Source organism: Ambystoma mexicanum, chromosome 10, assembly GCF_040938575.1.
Source record: "Ambystoma mexicanum isolate Mex_15411 chromosome 10, UKY_AmexF1_1, whole genome shotgun sequence".
Lineage (NCBI taxonomy): Eukaryota > Metazoa > Chordata > Amphibia > Caudata > Ambystomatidae > Ambystoma > Ambystoma mexicanum.
In genome coordinates, this window is record NC_090932.1 from 604154838 (window position 1) to 604171529 (window position 16692).

The 16692-nt window shown below is 45.3% G+C and overlaps 1 protein-coding gene across 4 annotated transcripts in view; it reads right to left on the reverse strand.

The window, feature by feature from the left end:
* The window catches only part of FAM124B (family with sequence similarity 124 member B), a 271679-nt gene that overhangs the window by 42883 nt on the left and 212104 nt on the right, over positions 1-16692 (reverse strand). The gene's annotated exons all lie outside the window — the stretch shown is intronic.

The following is a 16692-nucleotide window of genomic DNA, read 5'->3' on the forward strand; positions in this document are numbered from 1 at the left end:
GACAGAGTGAAGAAAGGAACAAGAGAAAGTCCACAGGTAAGGGCTTGTGGCAGAATGCCAAGAAGAAGAGAATATTTAGATTTTGGATTGGGAGGCTGTAGAACCAGGCCCCTAAGTGAAGGAGATGGAGAGAAGCCTAGAGAGAGAGCCACGAAAATAGTGTATGGTGGTCTTGTGTCTACCTATGACTCTCAACCTTAGTTTAAGGCAGCCCCAGTGAGACACCAACCACAGAATCAATAATCAGGCAGGCAGTACAGACTTGAGACTAGGGCCTACCATATGCTAGCTGCACGAAAACATCACCTAACAGATTTCCAAAGGCTGAGACTTTACTATGGACTGTGAAGACAATGATTGTGAGAGACATTTTTCTTTGAACTCTTAATGTTTGAATTAAGGAACTAAACACACCTAGCCCCACTTTTAGGTGTGTTTGTAAAAGCTGATGGGAAGGACCATGATCAGAACCTGGACTTAACAAGAACTGAAAGAACCTATACTACAGATGTTTTGAACCTTCCCAAAAGACCCTTAACCATACTTTTATACACACACATTCTGACCATGTTTGAGTCACTTTTATGTCCATTCTTGTCCATGAGATTTGCTTTGAGTTGTCCTTATCTTATCAAAGTCCCAATAAAGGCAACTGATGTTTTGTTTGACCAATGCTTAATATTTATGTGCTTTGTGGCATATGCTGTAAGAAGGGGATAAACTGGCCTGAACACAGAAGACCATACAGCGCCATGTACTATCCTCATTGTTTTGGGAATGTTGTCCCCTGCTTAGGAAAGGGCCATAGAGACTTGTATAATTGTCCTCTTTCATTCAACTCGCTCCCCACCTGCCCCAGGGTCTTCCTGCGCCTATCAAACTTTCTGGAGATAATGGGAGTTGAGCCAAATGAGACTGCTGATCCAAACCGAGGAACGGATGAGGCAGGTGAGCCAAGCCCAAGAATCACAGGCCTGCACTTTACTTACTTGATCCCCAATGCTTGCATGCCCACAAAATGCTTTCCAATGAGTTACACCTATGAAATTCTTTCCCCCACAACTATCAGATCTGTGGAAGAATGTCATGGGAACACGCAGATACAGATGTAGCTGGACTGTTGCCGGCAGGCTGTACTTTAGCAGAGGAATCAGGCTGTTTCAGTGATGCAGATGTCTTTGTCACAGGCATCAATAAAGCAACGGTAGTAACGTAGCATTGTATTGTAAAGTGGTTGTATACAGCGCAAATTCTGCCACATGAATTAACTATCTTGTTTCCATAAAACACATTCACATCTTCAAAAACACAATATTGAATAGAAGGAAGAACTGCAGTGAAAGGAAAACATGCAGAGACAAAAGCCGATATCTTCAGTCAAAAAGTGACTAAGATGCCTGTATTTACTGGGTAAAAATTGAAAGAGGAGGTATTTCAGGTACATTTCTATTAGGTCTGTACTGAATAGCATATTTAGTATTCGGCCGAATACCGAATAGTTTGTCAACTATTCGGCTGAAGCCAAATATAAAGCCGAATAGTTGATTTATTTAATAAAGGATTTACCTGAATCCTTCATGAGGATCGTCTTATTCAGTGTAGAGGTTAGCGCTGACACGCGAACCGAACTAATTACATAATTGCACGAAATCGCTATCTCCATGACAACGGATGTTTGGGCCGGGGATCCCACACCAAATGGTCACCGTCCGGCCTCCCCGTGCGCATGCGTGGGGTTGCCAAGACAACCTTAAACAATCCCCGCGGCCGTGCTGCTTTCAGTACAGCAGTCGGCGCGGTTGGAGAAGCTTCATGACACGGTGAGTGAAGGCATTGACCCGAATGAGATTACGATATAGGCAGGCTGCACCTCTATGCATGCCGTACGCTGGGGAGGCATGAAGGGATGTATATTGAGATACTGTCTCCTCTATCCCACTCTAAGGATCGGGCATACATTGGACTATTGTCCATCACATGAGTCCATATTGGTACATTTGAACAGAACTTTAATTCACAGAAAATATCACTTATTCAATTGTAGGGTTCTCGCCGTACTATGCCTGGCCGCCTCCCAGTCTCCTATGATTGCCATTTGAAGACTGGGTGAGTGCAGCGGTGCTGCTTTAATTACATTTCTTCTGACTAAGGTTAAATCTGACTCTTCTTAGGTTACTTACCTTGGCTCCCTATTTTTGATTGTTTTCATGATAGGTCAAATTCTGGATCTCTCCAGCCCTCGATGAGAGGTCAGTAACTTTAGCCTCCCTGTATCTTACGTTTAGCCTCACTTTGTCTTTATTCTTGTTAGTTAACTAAATGAATGTCCTTTTGAATTGCCCACAGGACCAGAATTAGGAATCTACTAGTTCTTGTAGCACACCATATATAGGAACAGAGAAGCCGCCACCCTGAAGATGGATCTTTGATCCGAAACGTGTTGGTTGATTGTTTAAATCTAAAAAGGGTTTCCCTGGAGGGAGCCAACTACTCCAAGAGACAATTGCGTCTAACACACTTTTTACTAACAATCAAAAAATTGTCTTTTTATTGCTATGCTCACTATTTGTTTGAAGTATCAACCTTTTGTTTGAAGTGTCAATGTTTTTTGATATTGTCATGAAAGACAATAATGTTGAAATGTATCACTTGTATTTGTGTAAAACTAGAGAATTAAAAGATTCTCTGAGAATTAAGTTTGAGACTGGGTCTATTGAATGAAGAGTATCATTTATTTATTTAATGAAAGGCTTGCGACATAGCATAAATGTTAACTGTTTGTATCTAAATCAAAGTATCTATGAATACACAAATATATATCTAAGCCTCCATAGGTTAAAGTCTACCAAAGTATTAATGAATGTTGATTGGGACTTTCTGTTCCATTAGGAGTGCATTTGGGCCTACTGGGGAGAAATACACAGTGCTGTTTTTTGGATTTATTTAATAAATCAGGTTCCAAACTTCAAAAAACACACTTATTAAAAAAACAAATAAAGCACCATTTTAAATGCATTCTATACTTTTATTTCTCTTCATTGTCATAAATGTAGCATCTTTATTTAAAGTATAAAAGCCCGAAATAAAGCAGATTTAACCAAAATGAAGAGACCAAATGTACAGAAGATTGTTGCATATTCAGTGCCAGTTAAAGTAGGAGGCTTCACAAATGCAAAAGGACTGCCTGATGCATTGCATTCTCTATCCAGTTGCAAAGTCAATGCGGTCGACTTTCGAAACTTCTTTGCAGCTCACATAGAAATGTATAAAAGGGTTCATGTTGGCTCATGCAGGACACAAGTCAAGAGGAAATCTGAAATGGGTAAACTCCATCTCAAAACAATTCACCCCACCCAAACAAATGTTGCTCACTTTTCACTTATCCTAGCCACTCTTTCTCGCCAATACAAAAATATATGCAACTTATAATTACTGATAAAATATCAGATAATGTTAAACTCAGGTCTCAATCCTTAAAGAAAGAAAAGGGGGGACTATGACGTACGCAATGGGAAGTGACATGACAGGAACTGAAAGTATGTATGCACATTTCTTTCAGTTTGTTTTTTCCAACTGAAAAGAGTGCACATTGCATATAAGTTTAGTTTAGTTTAGTTTTCTTTATTTATAAAGCGCGTCCGAACCCTCAGGTAGCTGGGCGCATAATCATGTGCACAGCAGAGTTACATATCGTTACACGAACATCATAATACAACAGGCAGAGCATACATTGGTCCAGACTCGGAATGTTTACATACAAAAGTAGAATATACCGAGAAGATTATGTACAGAGAATAGGCACAAAATAGTTACAGTGGCGAGTGAGGACCGGGTTACAGGTTGGTCCTGAGTAGGCTGTAGATAGAGTAAACAATACTGGTTGCATTACAATTACATTGCAGGTAGAGAGCGGCGGCTGGCCGGTCGTGTCAGTGAGAGTCTAGATATCTAGGCTAGTAGCCAAGATTTTACCATGGCTCTGAATGGCCAGAATGCGTTTTCCGATCTAATTGTAGGAGGGAGGGTGTTCCAACATTGTGCTGCGAGCACTGGGAAACTGGAGCCTCCTGCTGTTTTTAGGTTATAGTTAGGGATCTTTAGTTGGTGCAGGTAAGGAGTTCTGGTGGGTCTAATGGGGCAGTGTCTAGAGAATTTGTCTGAAAGGTAACGTGGGGCAGTACGTGACAGGCACTTGTGGGTGATGACCAGGGTTCTTAGCTTAATTCTGTCGCGGATCGGGAGCCAGTGGACTTCTTTGCAAACCGTGGATATGTGCGCCTTGCGCGGGAGGTTGAGGGCACATCTTAGTGCATTATTTTGCAGGATCTGAAGCCTGTTCAAGTTTTTTGTTGTAGTGCCTAAGTAAAGTGTGTTGCAATAGTCTAATTTAGACAGTATCAGCGCTCTAGATAGGGTGAGGCAACTAGAGGTTGAGAGAAAAGGCCTGCAGGCATTGATCAATTTATTGGTGTATGAGGTAGTTGAGATGGTAGTGTTTATTTGTTTCTTTAGTGACAAGGTAGAATCGAGGTATACACCTAGTGTTTGACCTCCTTGGATACTTTTATGATGTTGCCATTAATGGTAAAGGATTGGTACCTTTGGTCCAGTTTGTTGAGGCATGCCTGGGAGCCTACGATAAGCAATTCTGTCTTATCGTCGTTTAAGCAAAGACTGTGTGTAGCCATCCAGGCTTGGATTTCTAAGTAGATATCATTAAGCATTGCAACATCTTCTTCATATCTACCAGTGAGCGTGATGAGGACCTGGGTGTCGTCTGCATAATTAGTGTAGCTGACACCCAGATCGTCAAGATGGTCAAATAGGAGCTTCGTGAAGATGTTGCAAAGTGTGGGAGAAATGCAAGAGCCTTGGGGCACCCCACATGTGTTTGGGATAGGGTCCGCAGTCGCAGTGGGGGCGAAGACTCTAGTCGACCTGTCAGACAGAAATGACTGGATCCACTTCGTGGCATTCTGAGAGAATGCAGCAGCCGAAGAGAGGTGTTGAGTGAGGATCTGGTGGTCAACCAGATCAAAGGCAGAAGAGAGATCCAACAAGAGCAAGATGGGGAGTTTGCCCTTGTCTTTGGCGTCAACCATTTGGATTTTTAGAGTCAAGAGGGCAGTTTCAGTCCCGTGCCTTGGTCTAAAGCCGGATTGTCACAGGCCTAGGAGGTTGTTGTCTTCCAAATGTTGTTGTATTTGGATATAGGCTACCCTGTCCAAAATTTTGAGAAGAAATGGGACTGTGGTGATGGGCCTGTAGTTTGTGGGGATGATGGGATCTAGGTTAGGTTTTTTTGAGCAGGGGTAGGACCCACGCTTCTTTAAGGTTGTTGGGGACCACTGAGTTTTTGAAGGAGGATTGATCAGAGAGGTGATGAGAGGTGCTAACTCATTGGCACCGTCTTTGATGACAGATGCGGGACAAATGTCACCTTTGCAGTTGGATGGTTTGAGACTGGCGATTATCTTGATTACTTCCTCTTCTGTGACTGGTGAGAAGTGGAAGGAGGGGCAATTAGGGGTGGTGTGGTTAATTTTGCTGCTGGGGTTCTGCTTGGAGGCAAGGCTAGCTTTTTTTGCTTCTATCTTAGTTTGTAGGAGGGCAATTTTGTTAGCGAGGGCAAGCTGGATATTGTTACACCAGGCCTTGTCTTTGATGCAGTCCTCTGTAGGAGGCAATGGTGATTCAAGTTCTCTTAGTATAGAGAAAAGTTCTTTGGTACCAGATTTGGCATTTTGTATTCTCAAGTTATAGATCTCTTTTTTAGCATTTAAGATGGCGGATTTGTAGGTGGAGGCAGCTGAAGCGAATTTGTCTTTAGTGGCGAGAGAAGGGGCTTTTCTCCAGCTAGTTTCTGCAGTTCTTTTAATATTGCGGAGAGCTTTTAATTCTGCTGAGAACCATTTGTTGGAGTGGGCAATAGGTTTGGCTTTTCGTTGTTTGAGAGGAGCTATCTGGTTGAGGGCTAGTTCTAAGGTATTGTTATATAGGTCTACTATGGCTCCTCGGTTGTTATTTTGCGTAGGTAGGTTAGCTTTACTGATGGGCGCAAGAAGAGGTTTGAGGTTCTCTATAGTGATGTTGCGGTTATTTCTGGAGATTATTTGAGGTAGCTTAGTGGGTCGTGTGGTCGATGGTGAGGATCTAGGTAAAGAGAATGTAATAAGGTGATGGTCAGTCCAAGGACAGGGAGTGATGTCAGTCAGTGAGAGGTTGCAATTGGCATCTGCAAGCCAATCCAAGGATCTTCCTTTTGTGTGTGTAGGTTGATTAATGTGTTGGGTGAAGCCTAGATGAGTAATCGTGTCATTAAGGGAAGTGGCCTGGTTGTCATTGGGGTCATTGAGTCCCAAGTTGAAATCTCCCAGAATGATGTTTTGGGATTTTGGTTTCAAATTGGTAGTGAGTAGGAGAGAGATATCCTCTTCAAAGGTGGAGGGGGGCCCTGGGGGTCTGTATGTAATATGAAGCAGGATGGTTTTTGTGTCAGATAATGGGAGTTTGACGGATAAAAGTTCGGCTGAAGGTAGGGTTGTGCTGGTTACTTCTCTAATGTTTAGGGTGGATTTCGCAATAATTGCTATTCCTCCTCCTATTCCATTTTTTCTGTCAGCTCCGATGATGTTGTAGTTGTCCGGAGTGGCTAGAGCTATTGTGGGACCGGCTGCTGGGTGGAGCCATGTCTCCGTGATAACGATAAAGTCTAGGTGGTTAGTGGAGATAATGTCGGCTACATCAGTAGCGTGGGCTACCAATGAGCGAGCGTTGATGAGAGCTCCCTTGAAAGATGTCTGTGGAGGGTTGGCTTTCGTGTGTGGTGGTGAGTGAGGTATTGCTGGGTTGAGACTCGGTGGGAGGTCAGTAAGTGAGGTAGGTTGCTTGGGGTTCTTAGTCTGATTGGAGAGCATTCTAGTGAGTTTTGTCTCAAAATTAGTGCGATAGCTGAGTCTATCGTTTCTAATCATGGTCGGTGGGGCTACGTTCATGAGTGTGGTAGTAGGTGCAACAAGGCGAGAACCTAGTCTAGTATTTCTAAGGGGTGTGGGACAGGGTATGCAGGGTGAGGGTGGGCGGGCGAATTTGTTTATCCTTTCTGTTGGAGATAGTAGATCAGGGTAAAGTGGTGGGGTTGTGTGGGCGCGGTTCTGAGGTGAGATATTCTGGAGCAACGGGAGGCGGGTAGCCATAGTTAGAGTGGCGCCTCTAAATGTGGCCATTGTGGGTGACTTGGCTCTAAAGATGGGGCCAATGAGGTTCATAGGTTATTAGCAAGAGTAGTTTGTGTACTCAATTAGCGTATGTGTAGATACTAGGCACTGCAGTAGTAAAGTACAGTAGTAACTACGGATAAGGCACAACACAAATCAAATGTGGTCTACTAGCGACCATGAGGCATAACACAAATCAAATGTGGTCTACTAGCGACCATGAGGCATAACACAAATCAAATGTGGTCTACTAGCGACCATGAGGCACAACACCAGTCAAGTGTGGTCTATTAGCGACTAGAAGTGGCAGTGGCTGGGCTCACTGGACGTAATTGTTGCACTCTAGACATTCTAGACATATCAAGGCAATCTAACTGCGACAGTGCACCTGTGCGCTAGAAATGGCAGTGGCATGGCTAGCTAGACACATCAATATAGAGGCAGGGCTGACTAGACGCATTGGGCAGTGTAAGAGCGCCTAAACGCCTATGTGCCGGAAATGGCTACAATAGTGGGCTAATACGACCTTGCAGGCAGATTGGGTGTTCCTAGATATCAATGAATAGATGATTTTAGCAGTAACATTGAGGAGGCAATCAGTGCAATGTTTAAAAGTTACAGATAATGTTGAACGTTTTAATATTTCATTTAATACAGTGGTTTACATGGGTAAGTAGTCAGTACAGTACACACATCTGTGTATAAAGCGGGACACGTATGGGATGCATGGAGAAAGGGAGGGCAGTGCAAGTAGACTGCTATGCTTGACTATTGTGGAGCGAGTCTCTGGTAAGGGGGGGGGTACCATACCGTTAGTATTAACATATATAGCATTCAGTAACGTGTCTCACAGTGATAGTTAGCAGACCTGGAGCGGGGATAAGGCAATGCACAACAGTGGAGCTTAGACCTGGAGCAGGCCGCAGCGCGGCACGTTCAGTCACTCGGTCAGGTACTTTGGTTCCTTGTTCGTAGTTGTAGTTGTCATGGGCAGTACCAACAGGATGTTAGAAGTAGCGACAGTATGTGGGAACCACAGCGAGGGAAGGGCCAGGGTATAAGCATCCGCCAAAAGAAAAGATGTTCCTGTATTGTTGCAGGCTAAGTATAAAAGATGAGCACCTTTTTTTGTCTAAGAATCTGTAACAAAAAATGCCCTAAAGAGCAGATTAAAATATAAGATAGTTTTCAGCTGTGTGATAGCAATTTGTCTGGTCTAATTCTATTCAGTTTTCGAAACTGAAGTCTATATTTGCCTTTTTGAGTTCATGTTCCATTGTATTCAAATGAGAATGTCAAAGTATTTGTCAAGAGCCGAATACCAAGAAACTATTCGGCTAGAGCCGAATAGCTTTTTTTCAGCCGGAATTCGGCCGAATACTTACTCGAAGCCAAAGTTCGGTACACCCCTAATTTCTATAGCAGATATTTATGTCAGGCTTAATAATAAAAGTGAGAAAGATTAATTTCAATGTGCCAAGCTCATACCCACAAATACAATATTAATTTTACTAACATATGAAATGCAGTGTAGCCCATATCATATGCAGCCTACACCTTAGTTCTTTCTTATGGAGCCATGAAGCTCTAATTTTCCCGATATGTCAGTGATTTTGTTTCAAAATAAATCAATACTTGTAGCACTAAACATTTATTTCCATGGCATTACACCAAGTCTGCAAGACAGAATATGGTAAAAGAAAAATGTAGAAAGTACTTATTGATGATCTAATTATGTTACAGATCAGTACACCTTGTTTGTTACGTTTATCAATCTGTCAATTTAGTTGTGGGGCCAGTCCTGTAGGAGAAAACCTGACACTTCCCTTTCTGCCACAGTTTTATAGAATTTGGAAAGAGGGAAGATTAGCTGTTAAAATGTTCTTTTGTATCATTGATTTATTTATTGCTTCTCGTTTCAGTCTTCGGGTTGAAGAGCCTCTAGTCTCCAGCTCGGTTATATGCAGCATTATGTTGCTACTTGTAATGCCAGTGTTCCAGATCAACATTCAGGTTTAGAGCATGATGGTCACTGAAAAGGCAAGGAGTACCAGAAACTGTTTTATAGTCATCTAGAGATTGATTGTGATGAAAGAATAATCAATTGTTGAACTGCCTCTTTGGCTTCGAAATGTCAGGGCATCTGGGAGCCATCTTGTGTCCTGCCATTGATTGAGTGCATCCCCTTGTCAATAAGCCAACTGGAGAGTCTTAGGCCCTCTCAGCATCCTCTGGGGTCAATCATCTGATGTTCTGGTATTCCCATTGAAAGCTCTTCTGCCATATCATACAGATCAGTCAGTGGGCCGTTGCCAAGTTTGATATTTAGGTCACCTTCACATATTAGTGTATGGTCTTTTTGCATTTTTAACTAAGGGTTTATACATTTTTTTTAAATTAAGAATATGCAGTTTTCTCTCGTATAGTGTTGTGGGCTGTTAAACATGTTTATGAGAAACAATGATTGGTCTTGTTAGGGAAGTAGTACAAACATTTGTATACACGGAACATCTTCATTAGTGTGATACACTACCTTACAATTTAACGAAGTCTTAAAAAATGTGCCCATACCTCCACAATATCTCCACCAAGCCTTCTTATTTGCCCAGATCGAGTACGCAGAGTACCCGTCCAAGACCAGGTTCTCTCCAGTACAGGTATGCTATGATAACACAATCTCGTGATTAGTGGGCAGTGATTTAATTCTGCTTTTGGCAAGTTTTCCCCTTGCACCTGCTATATTCCAGGACAGGATAGAAAGGGTGGGGGTTTGTGCGAAATCATTTAGCTTTCCTAATGATTCCTTCAATGGGGGTCCGGGTGGGTGCAGAGGAGCAGTTTATCAGTATTGGTGCAGTCTTTTATAGATAGTGGCGTTAGTCAATCTAGTTCTTCCAAAGATTAAGGAGCATAACAACGACTTTCAGTGAGTATTCCCCCCTGAGCTATTTATATTCCTCGTGGTGGCTGTTGCACCCTGCCTTTGTGTCTGCTCACCACAATGGTTATTCATTGGGTTCTCTGCCATGTTCTGTGAGTGGATTAGACTCCCCTGTCTATGATTGTGGATTATTGGTGCTTGGGGGATTTCCATTGCTATCTTGATCACAGCTGTATTACGGCCTTGATTAATAACCAAATGGGCTCTTTTGTCTGGTATTCTAACTCTGGGCTGGGAGGCTGGCATAAAAAGGACAACGGTATAACCCATGGAGAGTTTGGTGACAACTCTCACATATGTGAAACAATCCCAGGTTGGATTGTTTCACATATGTGGCACGGTCCATGGAGGCAAATATTAATACTATGCAATCCCCACTGATGGATTTGTTGGTCATGCCTAGCCAGTTCATTCTCCTTGCCATGCGTATGGACTAGGGGTTAATGCTAAAAAACACAAAGCGGTTGTAAATGTTCTTTCATAATAGCAGTGATGTCTTGTGTCTGGGTAGCCAATTGGGGTGTTAGTTTACTGAGGATTTCCGTACATTCGATTGGGAAATCAGAGGCGGTTGTTTGTTGTCAGGGGACAAAGGAGAGTCTCTCGTGATGAAAGGATTTTGGTCTGATGTGCTGGGGGTGCTTGTTTATTAGACTCTTCTGATTCTCTGGCTAAGATGACGCAGATAAGCTGATGCAAGATTCTCACTTTGTTGTGAACGGCCAGTTGATGGTGATGCAAAGTGATCATTTTTCTGTGCTTCTGTGTTGCTGGTAAGTTATCAGTGACCTACCTGAATCGATGGGGGTGTTAGGTACTTTGACCTCTTCAATACCTACTATTGATAGGGGTCGGGTGAGGAGTTTCATTGGGAAGATTGGTGCTAAGGCTAACGGTAGCACTTCTACCCCTCATTTCTTGATCCAAGATTTTGATCTTTTCGTCTAGTTTTCCTGGATAGTCCTTCCACTTCGATGGTGTTTGCTTTCCTTTTTCCCATGGATGCTTACAGATTAGTTTAAGTGCGCTTCTGGAGTCTGTTTACTCAAACCATTCAGTAGCATCAGGCAGAAGCTTTAGGCATAAGAATCGTACAAAAAGAGGGTGAGAGCAATCTAGTTGTAGCGGGGCATGCCTTGACAGCTTGAGGTGCTAATTGAGTCCACAGTGGTCCGCTGGAGTCTACGTGATTGTGCTCCCTATCCCTTGCAGTCACTTGTATTTGTACTTGTGTTTGTAAAGGTATGGGCTCAAAGCGGTTCTGAGGTTAATAGAAGGTGCCCAAAGGACAGTTATTTTAAAGTTGTTTTAAAGTCAGAAAATCTATGGATGAGATATGGATGAGATATGGAGATTCATTAGAACCAGTCATGGGGTCCCGCAAAGTCCCACAAAATAAAATGGAACGAGTACCCTCCAAGAAGCCATTTTAGCCCACATCACCGTCAGGACCTCAACAGCGATGTCAGGATGTCCCGACGGAAATAAAGCATCACCAAGTGAGTTGGTGATGGCCTTCTTTATCCCAGTCAAATCTGGTTGCCAAATCACCACCAAACAGCCCCAGAATAGCAGTACCGCCCTTAACCAGGGCGTGCTATTGGACACTGCTTTTGACCACGGCTCCTGGGGAGGAGGCATGGCCTCCAACAAAGCCTCCACATTGGTCCCTGGTGCCCAAAAGTCAGTTATGAATAATCATCCTCTGAATCCTAATCCACTAAAGGTCACGGATAGAGGCCCCCACTGGATGTGCCATCTTAGTCTGTCTCTCCTCCTCCTCACCCACCCACCCAGTAAACCAAAGGAAAACAGGGCTCTAGAGTGCAACAAAGTGCCACGTGGAAACAGTCATACTGATCACTCACTGTGTAACTATAGGCAGCAGTCCTATCTCCTATCTCCTATTTTCTATATGCAGCAGTCCTATCTCCTATCTCATATTATGGTGAGCCAATGTGTCAAGAACGTCATTTACGGGTTGCCAGGGGTCTGCGACCCCTGAGGTCTCCCTTGCTACTCCTGTGGTATCCCTTGCTACCCCTAAAAAAAGGGAAAAAGATTCCAAGATGGCCGCCGGCAGTGGAAGTCGCATCTGAGACGCGCTCCCGCCAGGCTGCCAACAATTAGCACCTCAAAAGCAGAATTCCGAGAGAAATCTCACAGGACCATCCCCAGCGCCGCATAATATAGTGCCGGGCGTAGAAGCGACCAGAAGTCCTGCCAAAAAAAAACCTCCAGGGGAGAGAAATACCCGAGTAAAGCGGCAGCCCCTCCCCCACCGAGGAAATCCCTGCCGAACACGCAGGAGGGATCGGGAGATTGATTGAGCAGAGCCGGCAGAGGCGGGGGTGCGGAGACAGAGGGGGCTAAACTCAGCTCCCGAAACACACCTGTGGGGAGAATTAAAGGTTACACGGGGGCCCGCGCGGGTCACCTGAAGCCGCACCCAGTACCCCCCCCGGGAGCACACACGGCAGGGAGAGAGCTGCCCTCCCCCCCCTCGGCGAGGTGGACAGGAATCCTCGCGCAGTCCGGAGGAGGGGAGCTGGAAGACGGGAGGACCCATCCGGACCCCCACGGGGTCACATAAGCCAGCCGGCACACACCGAGGCTGCAGTCAGCGAGAGGCCGTGCACCTGGCAAACGGTGGCACACTCCGGCCCGAATCGAAAGGGCACCGACAGAGGAGGAGAGAAGGCCGGGAGACCAGGCGACAGAGGTGAGGACTCACGCATGAATACTTCTCCCTGCGCCCCCCCAACCCCCTTGAACTCAGCCCTATCCTCAGCACAGCGTGGAAAAAGCAATAGGGGGGGCAGAGGCACCCGGGGAGGGGGTTTGAGTCAGCAAAAAAGCATTCATCCTGCATACCCTGGAGCCGCAACACTTATCACTTAGTGGTGGACCTGCCCACAACGGACTGAAAGTAACACTCACAGGCACACCAAAGGTAGGGGACATACCCCCAGATACCACCGAAGACGCCCATAACTCCTCCACCGCAAGCAACTAGGAGTCACCTAGAACCACGGTAGGACCCCCACAGAAGGGAAAGATATCAAGGGCAAAAGAGAAGGAGTCACTTCCCAACCAGCGTCGCAGCCATACAGACAGGAATCAAATCTGCTTCAGATGTGGTCCACAGAGGATCCGGTGAACACAAAGGAAAAGGAAGGAGAAGACCTTACATCACACACCACATCACAAACCCAGAGCACCTCGCCACTGACAAAAGACGACATGAGGGCCTGGTTTGTGGAGTTACAGGACAAATGTATGGCCACGGTTCAGGAGCAATTTACCTTGATGAAGAACGAAATGAAGCAGGCCGTTCAAGAACTGAATATAGAGGTGGCCAAGTTAGAGGAAAGGACAGACTCCCTAGAAACAATAGTGCGAAATGTAGAAGACGAAGCGATTCAGAACAGCGAAACACAGGAACAGTTGGTACGGCTAACCCATAACCTTGAAATTCAATGTGAAGATTTGGAAAACCGCTCCCGCAGATCCAATATCCGCATTAAAAACATGCCAGAGTCGGTGGTAGACAAAGATTTAAAGAGTGCGGTGCAAGAAGTCTTCAGAGACATAATAGAGGAGAAGGAAGCAGAGAGCATAGGGATCGATAGAGTCCACAGGGTGGGCCCGAAAAGAACAGGCGCCCCAGGGGAGAGACCAAGGGATGTCCTAGCAGCCCTCTCATCTTCTCCACAAAAGGAGCAGATTCTAAGCGAGGCAGCTAGACCACATAAGGATGAATGGGGTGGAAATCCAATTATACCAAGCCTTGGCCTCAGCGACACTCCTGAAAAGAAGGGAAATGGCCCCACTGGTGAAAGAATTGGTGGCAAAAGAAATAAGATACAAGTGGACGTTCCCATTCGGCCTGTTGTTTGAGTGGGAAGGCAAACAGAGGAGAGTGACCACCAAAGAGGAAGGGCTACACATAATGGGCCTGCAGGCGGAGGATGACGACATAAGAGGGGCCAGGCAAAGGGGGACCCACATAAGAGGCCGAGGGGATGGGATGTGGTGCGGCAAAGAAAGAAACAAAATGGCAGGGGGAAGGCAGGGTACTCACAGGGAGAAAAGGAGTAAAGATTCCATTAAAAACCAACAGCCCACTCTTACATTCGAGAAGGAGGGAGAATAAAACTAGAGGAACATCAGAATACCAGATAGCTGGCGGCCCCCCGCAAAGTTCACCCCGAGTCCAGAGAGGGCAAGGAGCGATAGGCGCAACGCCCTAGCAACCTTAGGTACCTGAGGCCCCCTCGGGATCAAAGTTGAGTTACTGTTAATGGTTGGAGGAAGTTGGGTTGTTCGGGGGGGAAATCGGGGGGGGGACTCCGGAAGATAGAAGGGAATACGGAAAGCGGGAAAGAACATAAAACTACAGACTAGACGAGATGGGAAAACTTAGAATATTCTCATTAAATGTAAGGGGGCTGAACTCGCCGGTGAAGAGAAAGAAACTGGAAGCGTTGGTTTAACGGGAAAAGGCGAACATTCTGCTCCTCTAGGAGACGCATATATAGGCCCAGGATAGAAAGAAGGTGTACTTGAGAGGTTACACGATATGGACGCAGGCGAATGCGGGCGAAAAAAGAGCAGGGGTGATGATTGCAGTCAAAGGGGGACTGGGGGCAACCCTCATAGACACACAGGTAGACAGGGAAGGGAGATACGCATTTGCAAATTGCACGATATAGAGGGCTTCCGGATCACCATAGCGGCAATTTACTCACCGAACTATGGGCAGGATGGTTTTCTCTGTGACACAGTAGAGAAGCTAGAAGGATTTGCGAAGGGAGAGATAATACTGGGGGGAGACTTAAACCTGGCCTGGCAACCTCAACTGGATGGAAGTGCAGGGGGGACTCAAGGTCAGGGGGCCCCTTCAAAACAACTCAAACTAATGATGGAACAACTAGCACTACAGGCTGTTTGGAGGGAAAAGAAGGGGCAAGCAAATGGATTCACGTACTTCTCGCACATGCATAACACGATGTCGAGGATAGACTACTTCTGGGTGTCAGAGGGTCTGATCGGGATGATCCAGGGAATAGATATGGGCGCTATAGCTCTATCAGATCACGCCCCGCTTTGGTTGGACATTCAGAAGCCAGGTAGGGGAAGAGGCCTCTGGAAATGGAAACTACCGCATGACATTCTAACGGACAAGGTGCTGGGAGAGGCAGTCGGAGACAAAATTAAAGAATATTTCGACCAAAATGACAATGGAGAAGTACCGCTGGTGACTGTTTGGGAAGCCTTCAAGGCAGTAATCCGGGGTCATATAATAGCGCTAAAGGCCACAAAAGACAAGCAGCACTACGACTGGGAGAGAACACTGGAAAAAAAAATAACAGACATTCAAAGGGAGATGGTAGCTCATCCCACAAGAAGTCTTAAGAAGGCACTAAAACAGGTGCAAGGATAGCTCGATATGCTGCGTAACAAGAAAGCAGAGAAATCCCTACTCTACCTAAGGCAACAATACTATATCAAGGCCAACAAGGCAGACAAATTCCTAGCAAGACAGCTAAGAGAAAAACAGAAATCAATGGCAATCCTGAATGTCAAAGACGCACACGGAAAGACACAAACACGCAACAGGGACATAGGGGAGGCCTTTATGGCATTCTATCAAGATCTATACGCGACAGAACACCCGGATGAGGAGCAGCAAGATAGGTTCCTAAAATCTCTATACATCCCAACAATATCGGAGGAGGACAAAAAGCTACTGGATTCCAGGATTACAGAGGAAGAAGTCCGCAGGGCGATAGTAGACCTCCCAACCACCAAGGCACCAGGCCCAGACGGCTTTACGGCCCCCTTTTACAAAAAGTACAAGGACACACTAGCCCCAGTCCTGACAAGGTTACTTAACACATTCAAGGACAGTGGAAACGTAACTCCATCAATGAATGAGGCAAAAGTCCTAGTGTTCCATAAAGCAGGTAAAGACCCTACTCTCCCGGGCTCGTATCGCCCAAAAACCCTGATAAATTTAGACGCAAAAATATATACCAGGATACTGGCGGCCAGATTATCCCCCCTTCTTCCGACCCTAATTGACACAGATCAATCAGGCTTCATCCCAGGCAGGCAAACACATGATAACCTCAGAAGAATTATCCACCTGGTAGAAAAAATAGGCATCACACATACACCAGCAATACTGCTTTCCCTGGACGCCGAGAAGGTCTTCGACCGGGTAGAATGGTCCATCCTATTTAAAACACTGAAACTCATGGGGTTCGGAGACCACTACATAAATATGGTCAGAGCCAACTATAACTCTCCTTCGATAAGAATTGCAATAAATGGGGAAGGGACGGATAGGGTGGTGATATCAAGAGGCACGAAACAGGGATGCCCACTCTCCCAGCTCCTATTTGCCATCTTCCTAGAGCCTCTCGTAATCAAAATCAGGGAAACGGTAGGGGTAAAAGGGATCGAGATGGCGGGCAGGCAGCATAAAATTATTGCATACGCAGACGATATGCTGCTGGCATTGGAAGA